Raw genomic sequence first — 16213 nt, forward strand, 5'->3', positions numbered from 1 at the left:
CCGAGTACTAACCAAGCCCAGCGTTGCTTCACTTCAGTGATCCGTGGGGAACTGGTACTGCTAATGGTACAATGGCAGGCAATGTTCCTATTTCCCACCGCTATCACCATGGAAATATCACACACGGGTTGTCTGCAAGTATTTTCTCTTCAATTTTATTGATGTTGAATTCCATTCCTTGAGAGAGCCAGAGTAACGGAATCTTACATTTTATTTTCTTATTTTTTATTCTCAAGAAAAGACTTTGCGTTTGTATTTTAGAAGCTACCCGCCTCCTCAATTCAACCTCACCCTGTCTGAGACGAGCCGGGAACCAAGCAGCACACGATTGTCCAGGTGGTCACCCATCCGAGTACTAACCAAGCCCAGCGTTGCTTCACTTCAGTGATCCGTGGGGAACTGTTACTGCTAATGGTACAATGGCAGGCAATGTTCCTATTTCCCACCACTATCACCATGGAAATATCACACACGGGTTGTCTGCAAGTATTTTCTCTTCAATTGATGTTGAATTTCATTCCTTGAGAGAGCCAGAGTAACGGAATCTTACATTTTATTTTCTTATTTTTTATTCTCAAGAAAAGACTTTGCGTTTGTATTTTAGCATAAAACATTTCCCTAGGTGTAATATTTCAGAGGAAAACACAGCATAGGCGTCACGCTTTCAAATCTATTGCTCGGGAGAAAAAGCTTAAATATACAGGGTGTCCCCTTTATTATTATTATTATTTAGAGGTTTGATAGAGGGAACTGTAACTGCTCAAGTCTTATCGTCCTGAAATCGAAGAGAAAAGGAAGACAGGAAGTTGAGAACCGCTGGTCTATTGGGAGTTACGGGAACTGGGACCAAGGCCAAAACAGAGATAGGAAGATGAGGAACTAAACTATAAGCCAGCTTAGTTAGCTTGGTTGGTAGCGCGTCGTTAGCGCTGGGCCGCGGGTTCGATTCCCGCCCGGGGCTGCTTTTGTCCTGAGGGGATAAGGTTCGTTCTCGGAACGGCTGGCTTTCTCCTATCCTGTCTTTCTTCTCTCTTCGATTTCGGGACGATAAGACCTTAGCCTTAAACTGCTCAAGTCTTATCGTCCTGAAATCGAAGAGAAAAGGAAGACAGGATAGGAGAAACCAAACAGTTCCGAGAACGAACCTTATCCGTTCTGTATAAAAACTGGTCCGGGCTTGAATCGAACCCTGACCGACCTAACGCTTACAAGACAGACGTGCTACCCTCCAAGCTAACTAGACTGGTCGAGTTTACATTTAAAGTGGATATTAATAATTTATTATTAATGTTTGACATCATTAACATGGAGATACATTGAGTTAAAAGACTTGAAAGTTAAATGGGATTTTTTCTACGAACAGAAATCCATCAAATACTCTTAAGAGGTCCAAGTATCAACTTTATTAACGATCCGATGGTTTTTTCTGAAAATACGAACAATTCTTTCGTGTCTAAGTGTAACTGAGAACCCCTGGAACTCAGATTGAGAGAATTTGGGGACCCCTGAGGAACAAGTCTTACGTTATTTTTTGATCGCCCTATTATTTATTGTATAGTCTGTATATCGGTACTTTATATTCTTTATAATGTATTTATGGGCGGTTTATGTAAGGGTAACATCATTTAGTTTATTTATTTAGAATTACATATTCCGCCCGTCTCCTTCTCCTTCCCTTCAGCCTAAATACATACCGGTACCTACCTACAGGGTATTTTCAAATCCATTACCATTTCATTCCTAACCTATTTTGCCCATGTTACCAGTGTTACCTATAACAATAATAATAGCTATTAGGTCTGGCTGGGGGACCTTAAATACGGAGTAGACCAGCCTGAAATTCCCCTTGCCAAAGAAATAGCAAAGGTTAAGTGCGAAGGGCATCCACTAGCAAAATTCTGTAGCCAAAACCAAATGTCAGCCCAAAAGTGATCACCCTAGGTCTGATTGAGAGGCTGGTGAAAAACGCCGACCCCGTATGAACAAGGGAAAAGGAATAATGACTTTGTATGAACGCCAGGTAACTATTTGATTATGCAACACGCCACACACACATTATATGATAACGCCCTAGTCCACTTGACTATAATAGGTATCTACTATTTTACTTAAGTTATACAATAAGTATAAAAATGGATAGGTACCCTTACGAGTAGGTTCCCGACTCGGAGTTTCGTCTATTTCATAGACATTTTCAAGGGAAACTGAGTGTAGGTGTTGTTGTTGTTGCTGATAGTGACAGTGGTGGGGGTGTAGACACTGTCACCTGATGACTGATCTTAAGTCTTACTTAGTCTTAAGACTATAAGTCTTACAACGTAAGACTACTACACTTAAGAAGATACCTATATAACTTAAGTAAAATAGTATTTACAAAGTATGTCAAAATTAAATAAATTCATTAATAGCACTTGACTATAATACATATTGAGTTATTGAGGGAACAAATTGAATTTTCGGTTTTTGACGTACCCTGTATAATATCTGTTGCTAGGTACTAGCACAGCTTGACGTACCCTGTATATCTGTTACTCTACATATAATGTGACATATGAGAAGGCCTATGCGGCCATATATGTATAGGTTGACCAGGTTTGGATAAGTCCTTCTATCGGGACAGACCGACCGACTGACAGACACCGAAGCGAATACAATAGTCCGTCCCTTATACCTTTTTATTACTATTGTAATAATAAAAGGAAAGGGACTAAAAGAGAGAGAGAGAAGAGATAGCTATTGAGAAAAGCAGAAAAAGTGTGAGAACAAGAAGAAGACGACCATGGCGAAGAAGAAGAAGAGAAATAGCAAAAACAAACAATCTTTCTTTGAGGCCAGTTTTGATAAAACTGAACCCTTTGATTATGGCGGTCTTACTTGAGACTATTTTCATGTTAATTTTGAGTGGTAAGATACCATTCACTCAACCCTTACATTGACCACATCAAGGAGAACCTCAGGACTGGATGTACTCACTCAAGTGTCTTGAGTTTATAAGATGTCTCCGGGATAAAGATTTAAGTTTGTAGGGATACAGCTACATATGAATCTTTCAAAATGTGGTGAGGAGTAAACATTTGCCTTCTTTTCCTTTGTGCTACAACCTGTGATGTCTCCGGGATAAAGATTTACACTCGTATTTATGAACAAGAATTATCGTTCTTAGATCAGTCTCAAGTCAAAATTGACCAATCAAATGCCTTGAGACTATGCTTAGCACGAACTTAAGAGCCAGCATTTTGTTCATAAATATGGGTGTTAATCTTAGTTTGTAGGGATACAGCTACATATGAATCTTTCAAAATGTGGTGAGGAGTAAACATTTGCCTTCTTTTCCTTTGTGCTACAACCTGTAAGCATAAAATAAATAAATAATCAAAATATCATAGAACCTAGGTATGTAGGTACAAATGAAAAATGAAAATGCCACAGAATGCATAAAATAAATAAATAATCAAAATATCATAGAACCTAGGTATGTAGGTACAAATGAAAAATGAAAATGCCACAGAATTGCCAAGCCAGGTCCTTGTTCTAGAAATAACTTTACTATTTACATTTCACACGTTGCAAAAGTTAAGACGTCATCCAGCAATGAAAAATCGCCAAAAACATTGCGTTGCCATTATAATAGTTGCTTTGACGTCAAAATACATATTACCAAGTGTGGAGTTTCTATTACGCACTAGGTAGTTAGTCTAAGTTTTGGACCGATTTTTTACCTTTCATTCGAAGATATTGTCTTCTTAATATTTAGAGCTGCTCAAATAATGTCAGGGCTCCTTATTAAGGACATCTTAAAGTAAGATATGATTTTTATTTCTGTGAAGAGGTTGCAGAAATTAATTTCCATTTTCCATTTTTTTTCCTCTTTTTTCTTTAAATCAACGTCTTACTTATTTTTCTTGGGGGGGGGGAGAACTGTTAGTATTAGGTACCTATGTACATTGTACATATTTCATTTCCTATTCAATTTTTTCCTTTACTTTCTAATTTCCAGAAATACGTAGGTACTTACGAAAAAGAGGAAAACGTTAATGAATATTTTAATCAGTCGAGATGTACAATGTTGTTTTGTGTTTCGTAAATACTCAGGTAGGTAAATACAGCTCTTTATACCCACCATTCGGTGACAAGCTACCCGCCTCCTCAATTCAACCTCACCCTGCCTGAGACGAGCCGGGAACCAAGCAGCACGCGATTGTCCAGGTTGTCACCCATCCGAGTACTAACCAAGCCCAGCGTTGCTTCACTTCAGTGATCCGTGGGGAACTGGTACTGCTAATGGTACAATGGCAGGCAATGTTCCTATTTCCCACCGCTATCACCATGGAAATATCACACACGGGTTGTCTGCAAGTATTTTCTCTTCAATTTTATTGATGTTGAATTCCATTCCTTGAGAGAGCCAGAGTAACGGAATCTTACATTTTATTTTCTTATTTTTTATTCTCAAGAAAAGACTTTGCGTTTGTATTTTAGCATAAAACATTTCCCTAGGTGTAATATTTCAGAGGAAAACACAGCATAGGCGTCACGCTTTCAAATCTATTGCTCGGGAGAAAAAGCTTAAATATACAGGGTGTCCCCTTTATTATTATTATTATTTAGAGGTTTGATAGAGGGAACTGTAACTGCTCAAGTCTTATCGTCCTGAAATCGAAGAGAAAAGGAAGACAGGATAGGAGAAACCAAGCAGTTCCGAGAACGAACCTTATCCGTTCTGTATAAAAACTGGCCCGGGCTTGAATCGAACCCTGACCGACCTAACGCTTAGGTACAAGGCAGACGTGCTACCCTCCAAGGTAACTAGACTGGTCGAGTTTACATTTAAAGTGGATAGTAATAATTTATTATTAATGTCTGACATCATTAACATGGAGATACATTGAGTTAAAAGACTTGAAAGTTAAAATGGAATTTTTTCTACGAACAGAAATCCATCAAATACTCTTAAAAGGTCCAAGTATCAACTTTATTAACGATCCGATGCTTTTTTCTGAAAATACGAACAATTCTTTCGTGTCTAAGTGCAACTGAGAACCCCTGGAACTCAGATTGAGAGAATTTGGGGACCCCTGAGGAACAAGTCTTACGTTAATTTTTGATCACCCTGTTATTTATTGTACAGTCTGTATATCGGTACTTTATATTCTTTATAATGTATTTGTGGACTGAAGTTTATGTAAGGGTAACATCATTTAGAATTACATATTCCGCCCGTCTCCCTCTCCTTCCCTTCAGCCTAAATATACATACCGGTACCTACCTACAGGGTATTTTCAAATCCATTACCATTTCATGCCTAACCTATTTTGCGCATGTTACCAGTGTTACCTATAACAATAATAATAGCTATTAGGTCTGGCTGGGGGACCTTAAATATGGAGATTATGGAGTAGACCAGCCTGAAATTCCCCTTGCCAAAGAAATAGCAATGGTTAAGTGCGAAGGGCATTCACTGGCAAAATTTTGTAGCCAAAACCGAATGTCAGCCCAAAAGCGATCACCCTAGGTCTGATTGAGAGGCTGGTGAAAAACGCCGACCCCGTATGAATAAGGGAAAATGAATAATGACTTTGTATGAACGCCAGGTAACTATTTGATTATGCAACACGCCACACACACATTATATGATAACGCCCTAGTCCACTTGTACAACCTGTAAAGTATAAAACCAGCTTTGGGAGTACACTGGTTATGCGTTTGTCTGGCAAACAGGAGATCGCGGGTTTAAATCCCAGCTGAGAATAGAATTTACGTACGAGTACCTTGTTGGAGCATTCAATCTAGAGTGAAGTGGTATAAGATGCCTCAGGATTTATTCTAAGCTTTTTTCCTTTTATTTTGTGAAAGACGATATTTTCATTTTGAAACATTTGTAGGTGGAGTTCATGTTGTAACATTTTTCTTTGTTATAAAAACAACTTTGTCTCCATACAAGAATCCTGATCTCTCATGTGACACATAACGTAACATTTATTGTCATTATCAAAATGACGTCACCACATTCTGACATGACAATATGTCATGACTTACAATATATAATAGGTAAATAGGTACTATTTTACTTTTTAAATGGATACTTACGAGTAGGTTTTTATATCCCGACTCGGAGTTTCAAATGCTCTATTTCATAGACATTTTCAAGGGAAACTGAGTGTAGGTGTCGTTGTTGTTGCTGATAGTGACAGTGGTGGGGGTGTAGACACTGTCACCTGATGACTGATCTTAAGTCTTACAACGTAAGACTAGTAGTAGGTACTAGTACACTTAAGAAGATATATAACTTAAGTAAAATAGTATTTACAAAGGATGTCAAAATTAAATAAATTCATTAATAGCACTTGACTATAATACGTATTGAGTTATTGAGGGAACAGATTTAATTTTCGGTTTTGACGTACCCTGTATAACATCTGTTGCTAGGTACTAGCACAGCTTGACGTACCCTGTATATCTGTTACTCTACATATAATGTGACATATGAGAAGGCCTATGCGGGCCAATATTCAAGGCTTTTAAGCCTCGTTATTTGCATATGAATGGAACTTACTAGTCAGACACTGCATGGTGCTGGGGGAGGAATGCATACTTGAATAGAGGAGGGAGAGAGGCATTATTGGGTATTATTCATAGATTAAAATCTAAACCCCATTCATTTTTCACAAGCCGGTCGAGTCCTCTTCTGATATCATGGGACAATTCGCGAGGGAGAAAACGCGTACTGTTTTGTGGTAACGAATGGATGGGTTCATTGCAAAACTTGGGACTTGGGAATGATATTTGACGATATCTAAGATTTTAGGAAGAAGCTGACTAGTTTTTTTTTTTTTGTATCATAAGGGATTGGAAATGGGATTTTCATACATCATCTTTCTCATTATACTTTCGTACTTATAGATGCCTAGTTTAGTTATGAAGAGGCATTCTGTCCCTGATATTTTCTTTTCATGCATTAGACCTAGTTAATCCCTATTTATTATTTCAGCTTGTATGCATGCGGTTTTTCAATGCAAGAGATTCAGAGAAAGAAAGAAAGAGGAGGAGGAAAGTATACTAGAGATAAAAAATGTAAAAAAGGCCTACGAAAAAGACTTGCGTTAAAGTCCTCAAAATAAATGGATGCAAGAGGATAATATCATAAAATGATTTTCTATGATAGTTTGGGGTTTTCAGTGTTTATTTTATTCCTATGAGTTTTAGTGATTGGGTACCAAAAATAAGAGGTCAACCGAATCAATCAAATGTTTGTTTAAATTTGAGTACCTACCTTGTTGTGGGTATTGTTTCGATGTATCCACGACTTTCTGATTTAAGCCGTCTACACACGGGACTAATAAAAAGGAACTGAGTCACTCCCTGTGTAATACAATGGCGCAACTCTTACTAACAAGTTACCAAGGCCGTATATATGTTCTACATATATACGGCCTTGTTCTATTAACATAGTCAATATATACTTCTAAATATATACAACCGATAGAAATGGAGTATAGACTATACCTATTACCATGATTTTCGTTCTTATCCATCACATACCCCCTGATTGTGTCGCCTAGTTTGCTTGAATGTCACGTTCTGTTCTATACAAACACGGAATACACGTAATAAAATATTTGCCTTACGTAAATTATACACGTAATGGATGCTAGGTAGGTAGCGATAGGTAGACGGTGGTAAGTGGGTAGGTAGATGCCATGGTTATTTGTTAGATATACACATAGGTACACAAAACGAAATCGTTGCCTCTATATATTTTCAAAAAAATACTCTTCCTCGTATTTCCATGTTTTTTTATATGCCTACTCTCTACTCTGGATTTCGTGACGCCAATATACCGAAGTGCTTTTTATTTTAATGGAATGGTGGGGTAACGCTTTCAGATTACAATGGTATTATGTATAATATCTATGTGTATTGTGTATACCGAGAGTAGGCACTGAGACCGAGAGATAGGTAGACAGACGGTGGTAAGTGGGTAGGTAGATGCCATGGTTATTTGTTAGACATACACATGGGTACACAGAACGAAATCGTTGCCTATATATTTCCAAAAAAATACTCTTCCTCGTATTTCCATGTTTTTTTTTTATATGCCTACTCTCTACTCTGGATTTCGTGACGCCAATATACCGAAGTGCTTTTTATTTTAATGGAGTGGTGGGGTAACGCTTTCAGATTACAATGGTATTATGTATAATATCTATGTGTATTGTGTATACCGAGAGTAGGCACTGAGACCGAGAGTAGACACTTAGGTACTTATGAAATCAGATTGTTTTTAATATACTACCCCCTCCTTTTCTCAGAAGAATACATTTGAATCAGCTACAGCTTGTTACAAACAGTTACTTGAAAGCCCCACAGTGGGGTCAAATTTAATACAACACCTAACTCGTGCGCTATAGCCATCAGTTGACATGGGAGGAAGAGAGAGAGAGCTATGTAAGAAAAAGAGAAAACAAGATAGAAGATGGAGGGGAAGGAGGTTGATGCTAAAAACCAAGTAGGAAATGGAAACAGGAGAATCCTCATTATGAAAGAAAACAAAAGTTCCACTGTAACGACATAAGTTTTGTAAGAGGAGAGAAAAGAGATAGCTATTGAGAAAAGCAGAAAAAGTGTGAGGACAAGAAGGAGACGACCATGGCGAAGAAGAAGGGGAAAAACAAACAAAAACAAACAATCTTTCTTTGAGGGCAGTTTTGATAAAACTGAACCCTTTGATCATGGTGGTCTTACTTGGGACTATTTTCATGTTAATTTTGAGTGGTAAGATACCATTCACTCAACCCTTACATTGACCACATCAAGGAGAACCTTAGGACTAGATGAAGGGACGGACTAAAAAAGGGAGAGAAAAGAGATAGCTATTGAGAAAAGCAGAAAAAGTGTGAGGACAAGAAGAAGACGACCATGGCGAAGAAGAAGGGGAAAAACAAACAAAAACAAACGAAATTTGAGGGCAGTTTTGATAAAACTGAACCCTTTGATCATGGTGGTCTTACTTGGGACTATTTTCATGGTAATTTTGAGTGGTAAGATACCATTCACTCAACCCTTACATTGACCACATCAAGGAGAACCTTAGGACTAGATGTACTCACTCAAGTGTCTTGAGTTTATAATATGTCTCCGGGATAAAGATTTAAATCTTAGTTTGTAGGGATACAGCTACATATGAATCTTTCAAAATATGGTGAGGAGTAAATATTTGCCTTCTTTTCCTTTGTGCTACAACCTGTAAAGTATAAAACCTGCTTTGGGACTACACTGGTTATGCGTTTGTCTGGCAAACAGGAGATCGCGGGTTTAAATCCCAGCTGAGAATAGAATTTACGTACGAGTACTTTGTTGGAGCATTCGATCTAGAGTGAAGTGGTAGAGGATGCCTCAGGATTTATTCTAAGCTTTTTTCCTTTTATTCTGTGAAAGACGATATTTTCATTTTGAAACATTTGTAGGTGGAGTTCATGTTGTAACATTTTTCTTTGTTATAAAAACAACTTTGTCTCAGCTTTGGGACTACACTGGTTATGCGTTTGTCTGGCAAACAGGAGATCGCGGGTTTAAATCCCAGCTGAGAACAGAATTTACGTACGAGTACCTTGTTGGAGCATTCAATCTAGAGTGAAGTGGTAGAGGATGCCTCAGGATTTATTCTAAGCTTTGATTTATTCTAAGAAAACAACTTTGTCTCCATACAAGAATCCTGATATCTCATGTGACACATAACGTAACATTTATTGTCATTATCAAATGACGTCACCACATTCTTACATGACAATATGTCATGACTTACAATATGTCATGTCATGACTTACAATATGTCATGTCATGACTTGCAATATGTCATGAAAAACTAAATTATTGTATACCAAGTTCTTACCCCACACATCACTCTTTTTTTCGATCTTGCTTTTCATATGTCTCCTCACCTCCTCCCCCTCCTCTATTCTTCTTCCTCCTTCAATTTTTGAACTTCAACTTCATCTGCTATCTCTCTTCCTCTTCCTCTTAACTTTCCTCTTAGTATGATAATGTAATGTTCTCATTTGCTTATCAATTTATGATATTACTTATACTCATAAGTTGAAGCTTTTCACGAGAAAGAAACTGACATCCTGTCTCCTGTCTCTCTCTCTCTCCTTCTCTCTCTCTCTCTCATTCTCTCTCTCTTCCTCCCTCTCTATCTCTCTCCCTCTCTCCTCTCTCTCTCTCTCCTTAACTTCATATCTTTGTCTCCCTCTAGCAATATATTGGTGACGTTATCAGAAAAGAAAGGGAAAATGTAATATTAGGTATAAGCACGAGGGAATATTGTTGAATTTAGATAAAACCTGTTTCCATTGCCTTTGCTATCAGGGGGACTCTACAGCCTAGTACACAATTGTGAATAGTTGCTCAAATGTTGCGAAACAAATGTTTTGAATATCAAGCAACATTCAAGTAGGTATAAGCACGAGGGAATATTGTTGAATTTAGATAAAACCTGTTTCCATTGCCTTTGCTGTCAGGGGGACTCTACAGCCTAGTACACAATTGTGAATAGTTGCTCAAATGTTGCGAAACAAATGTTTTGAATATCAAGCAACATTCAAGATAAAACCTAGTTCACAGTCTGTAAAGACAAGAAAAATAAGTTTCTAGGGTAAAAAATTGATGGATTGTTGAGAAACAACAATCCAGAGACTGTTTTTGATGAAAATGTTGCTGTTGTGTATTAGGGACCCCCTACAACTACCTGAAAACGGCTACTTTCCCTGTCGCGTATAATATCTCTAGTAGCGCGGTCAAACTTTCTTGACTTGGCGGGGCTAGAGGAGTGACACTTGGTAGAACACTAATTAGTCTAATTACCATTGTTCTCCATCCACTAATATTCATACAATAATATAATTAATAATGAATGCGCTTTGTTTGTTTTATGTCACAGTTGAGGTACTAACTGCTGCATTGAGTCTTATTAATATGTGCATAGCTGTATGTATAACAAAGTTCTCATGCAATAGGACACTTTATCGTTTCCACTCCTTCCTTCCTCTTACTCAGACCCTATCTCTCTCTCTCTCTCTCTCCCCTGTTCATATTACAGCGGGATTTCCAGCATTTTCTGAGCGATTTTTTCCCCACCATTTAATGCTGAAAATGGATGCATTAGGTAGTTCGTTGGGCAAAAAAAAAAATCCAAACCCTACGGCAATACGTTAAGTGCACCAGCTCCCGACAGATGAGTTATGCAAGGTTTGGTATCTGGACACGTGACCGTCTGACGTGTTGCTGGCTATACCTACATATTGGGGTGGACAAGTAAGACGCGCTATCCTCCATGGTAACTACGCTGGCAGGTATGTAATATTAATATGTAAAGAGTTTGAAAATTAATTTTATTGATACATATGAGGGTATTATCTCTGTTGTACCATATTAGTAGGTACCTACCTAGCATCTACCGATCTACTTATAACTTATAGCTCCTTACCCATAATAAGGTATACAATGTATACTTGTATACGTGTCATTATACTCAGTTTAGTAGTCTGCTATTTTATCTTGGGTATAGGTACCTACCAGTATCTTTTTTCTCTCCGATAAACTGTGAAATATGAGGGAAAATTTCCTTATTTTCCACAGCAGTGTCATTACTTCAATGGTGATGAGATGGTTGAGTAGAGAAGATTTTCAGATATTTCTAATACCTAGGTATGCTATGGTAAGAGATGAAGTTCAGATTTTTCCGTTAAAAAAATAAAGTTGAAAAGCGTTTTATACTGGTAAATTTGTGGAAGAGGATAATAATTATCATAAAATGATTTTCTATGATGGTTTGGGGTTTTCAGTGTCGATTTTATTCCTATGAGTTTTAGTGATTGGGTACCAAAAATAAGAGGTCAACCGAATCAATCAAATGTTTGTGGAAATTTGAGTACCTACCTACCTTGCTGTGGGTATTGTTTCAATGTATCCGCGACTTTAAGATGTAGGCCGTCTACACACGGAACTAATAAAAAGGAACTGAGTCACTCCCTGTGTAATACAATGGCGCAACTCTTACTAACAAGTTACCAACCAGTTGCCCTGTGTGTGGAGTCCATTGTTCTACATACATATATGGGGAATGACTCTAAACCAGTTAGAATTTGGCGTTAATAAGGTTTTGTTTTAGTAGCTCCGTTTGTATACGGCCCTTATTCTATTAACATGGTCAATAATTATATACTTCTAAATCTATACAACCGATAGAAATAGAGTATAGACTATACCTACCTATTACCATGATTTTCGTTCTTATCCATCACATACCCCCTGATTGTGTCGCCTGTCACGTTCTGTTCTATACAAACACGGAACACACGTAATAAAATATTTGCCTTACGTAAATTATACACGTAATGGATGCTAGGTAGGAATAGGTAGACGGTGGTAAGTGGGTAGGTAGATGGTTATTTGTTAGACATACACATGGGTACACAGAACGAAATCGTTGCCTATATATTTTCAAAAAAAATACTCTTCCTCGTATTTCCATGTTTTTTTTTTATATGTATATATATATATGCCTACTCTATACTCTGGATTTCGTGACGCCAATATACCGAAGTGCTTTTTATTTTAATGGAGTGGTGGGGTAACACTTTCAGATTACAATGGTATTATTATATCTATGTGTATTGTGTATACAAGATGAGACCGAGAGTAGACACTTAGGTACTTACGAAATCAGATTGTTTTTAATATACTACCCCCTCCTTTTCTCAGAAGAATACATTTGAATCAGCTACAGCTTGTTACAAACAGTTACTTACTTACAATATGTCATGTCATGACTTGCAATATGTCATGAAAAACTTATTGTATACCAAATTCTTATCCCACACATCACTCTTTTTTTTCGATCTTGCTTTTCATATGTCTCCTCACCTCCTCCCCCTCCTCCTCCTCCTCTATTCTTCTTCCTCCTTCAATTTTGAACTTCAACTTCATCTGCTATCTCTCTTCCTCTTCCTCTTAACTTTCCTCTTAGTATGATACTCGTAATGTAATGTTCTCATTTGCTTATCAATTTATGATATTACTTATACTCATAAGTTGAAGCTTTTCACGAGAAAGAAACTGACATTTTCATTTGTATGAACGCCGTGAATTTTGTTGACGTATGCAATATGCAATACAAGAAGTATTTCATCACCATTTCCCAGTTGTGTGGTCCGTGATGTTCGAATTAGCTCAGTTTAAGGTTAGCTCTCAGGTAAGTCCCTTCTCGCGCCCATGTAATCCTGCCAACCCTACCTTCATAATAATAATAATGATGAAAAAAATCCGATGGGTATTGGATGCCAAATAGGTATGTACAACAATATTATAGAATAGAATAGAATAGAATAGAATATACCTAACTTGTTTATACTACCAGCATAGGACTGAAAAGTCCCTTTACTCTCGCAGTCTAAACAAGGTTTTATATATTTGATTGGTAATAACATTACATTTTATGGAACAATGATCAGGACCTGTTTAAATTTAAAAAAAGGACCAGTTATGATTGACATTAACATACCTACATAAGACATTTACAACAAACAATTCTACACATGCATTCACTCACACATATTGCCATACACATCTCAACTCACGTACATATGTATATTAGACTGGCCCTTAGCTATAGAGGTGGGAAAAAAATCTTGGAAAAGTCTTGAATATCACTCGATTTCTAGTTCCATTTAGTTTCACGTACATACATACCACTGCACAAGTGCACATGCTCACCATCACCACACACACTATACCACCCCTACAGTGTAGGGGTGGTATAGGCCCTACACAACACCACCACCACGTACACACACATATCACAACACTAACACACACAGACACGCACACACCACATGTTTATATTGTTTATGGCTCAGACCCGTACTTTAGTACTAGGAAGTGTAGGACCAAGGATGTAGGAAGGGAGAAGGATAAGAAGTAGAAAAGGGAAGTTAGAGATTGGAGAATAAGCCTTCGCTGTGCTTATTTATACTGCTCGCATAGGACCGAAAAGTCCCTTTGGTCAAATTCTCAAATTATATTGAGGATAAAATTCCATACCTCGACTGGGATTGAACCCACGCCCTCCTGCTTGACGTATCTCAAGCTTAGATGGCAAACATTGAATTACATAGATACATTACCTACATAGGTAGCATGTTATGTACATTACATTGAGTAGGTACAGTGTTTGCTATGCAAATTTCCCGTTTCCTGATCTTCTAATACCTACACATCAGATACAAGTATTATACTAGATGACAATGGAAACAGGTAGGACAGACGCCCTCCTGTTTATCAGGCAAGCTGTAGAAACAATATTCTATCTCAACCAGTCCGAACCGAATCCAACCCGGTACCTACATAATCAAGACCTTCGGCTATAGCTACAACAATAACATCAACCACTACACATCTACACTACCGAGGCAGGTTATGCCAATCCAAAAGTTCGGAGTTTTATTATCACCAGAGCTTCAGAATTTCTTTTAAGGCTATACGGTTGACAATTAGTAAACGGAGAGATTATGACTAACGGAGAGATTATGTGATTTTTATCTAAATAAATTTAAATAAAATAAATATAAATAAACAAAAGAAAAATCCTAACTCAGGGGCGGGATTAATGCCTAGGGCATTCTCTTCCATCCAACCCCTGATTAATATGTATTGGCAATGGAACATGTAATGTATAACATACATATAATAGGAAACAACTATCATTAATTCATGATTCAGTTACATGGGAACATCATCGGAGGAGAGGGAACAAATGGAAGGAAAATTGGAATGGTACCTAATACACACAGGAGCAACAGGACGTAGACTGTCTTGATTTTAAATCATTACATGAAAGTAAGGTAGTACTTTGGAGGTGAATGGAGGGAGAAACAGCTATCATTAATTCATGATTCAGTTACATGGGAACATCATCGGAGGAGAGGGAACAAATGGAAGGAAAATTGGAATGGTACCTAATACACAGGAGCAACAGGACGTAGACTGTCTTGATTTTAAATCATTACATGAAAGTAAGGTAGTACTTTGGAGGTGAATGGAGGGAGAAACTTTGAGATAGGATAGGGATAGTAACACAGGATAAAAGTCAGTTGACGTATCTCAAGCTTAGATGGCAAACATTGAATTACATAGATACATTACATAGGTAGCATATTGTGTACATTACATTGAGTAGGTACAGTGTTTGCTATGCAAATTTTCCGTTTCCTGATCTTCTAATACCTACACATCAGATACAAGAACATATTATACTAGATGACAATAGAAACAGGTAGGACAGAATCTTGTGGAGGAAGGTCATATGTTATAGGTAGGTGGACATAAAGTAAAATTTATGTATTTCACGGATTGTACGCATACTGCGTAGTCTACGTGAATTCTGCTTACCACAGTCACGGAATCTACGTTTGAAAGATGGCGTGGGCTGACAGTAAGTGAAATTTACTGAACCACTTTGAACTCGTGCAAATGCTATGGGTTTTACAAAGGTATGTTAGGCTGGTTATATCATAACATGTATTATTACTCAGCAACTGTACACATGGGGTGTGCGGAATTAGACAGAGGAAAGTGAAACAAATTAATGATAATGCCTCTATTTTCAGAGTCCCAAATATGAAAATATGCCATCAAATGAAATGTTTTTGCCAATCAAAATCGGACAAACTGTTCAAAAGTTACCTATTGCAAATCAAACAACCTTATGGTGTGTCCACACCAGGCGTCGATCGACATCAATTGAATTTGACTGTGAATCGTCCACACTGCCTCGACAACATAGTATTACCTCGTCGATTGACATCGATTTCATAAAACTACAACGAATTCCACTTCATCCACAAATACAATAGGACAGAATCTTGTGGAGGAAGGTCATATGTTATAGGTACGGACATAAAGTAAAATTTATGTATTTCACGGATTGTACGCATACTGCGTAGTCTACGTGAATTCTGCTTACCAGTCACGGAATCTACATTTGAAAGATGGCGTGGGCTGACAGTAAGTGAAATTTACTGAACCACTTTGAACTCGTGCAAAGGTTTTACAAAGGTATGTTAGGCTGGTTATATCATAACATGTATTATTACTCAGCATCTGTACACATGGGGTGTGCGGAATTAGACAGAGGAAAGTGAAACAAATGATAATGCCT

This window comes from Diaphorina citri, unplaced genomic scaffold (assembly GCF_000475195.1).
Source record: "Diaphorina citri unplaced genomic scaffold, Diaci psyllid genome assembly version 1.1 scaffold1109, whole genome shotgun sequence".
Lineage (NCBI taxonomy): Eukaryota > Metazoa > Arthropoda > Insecta > Hemiptera > Psyllidae > Diaphorina > Diaphorina citri.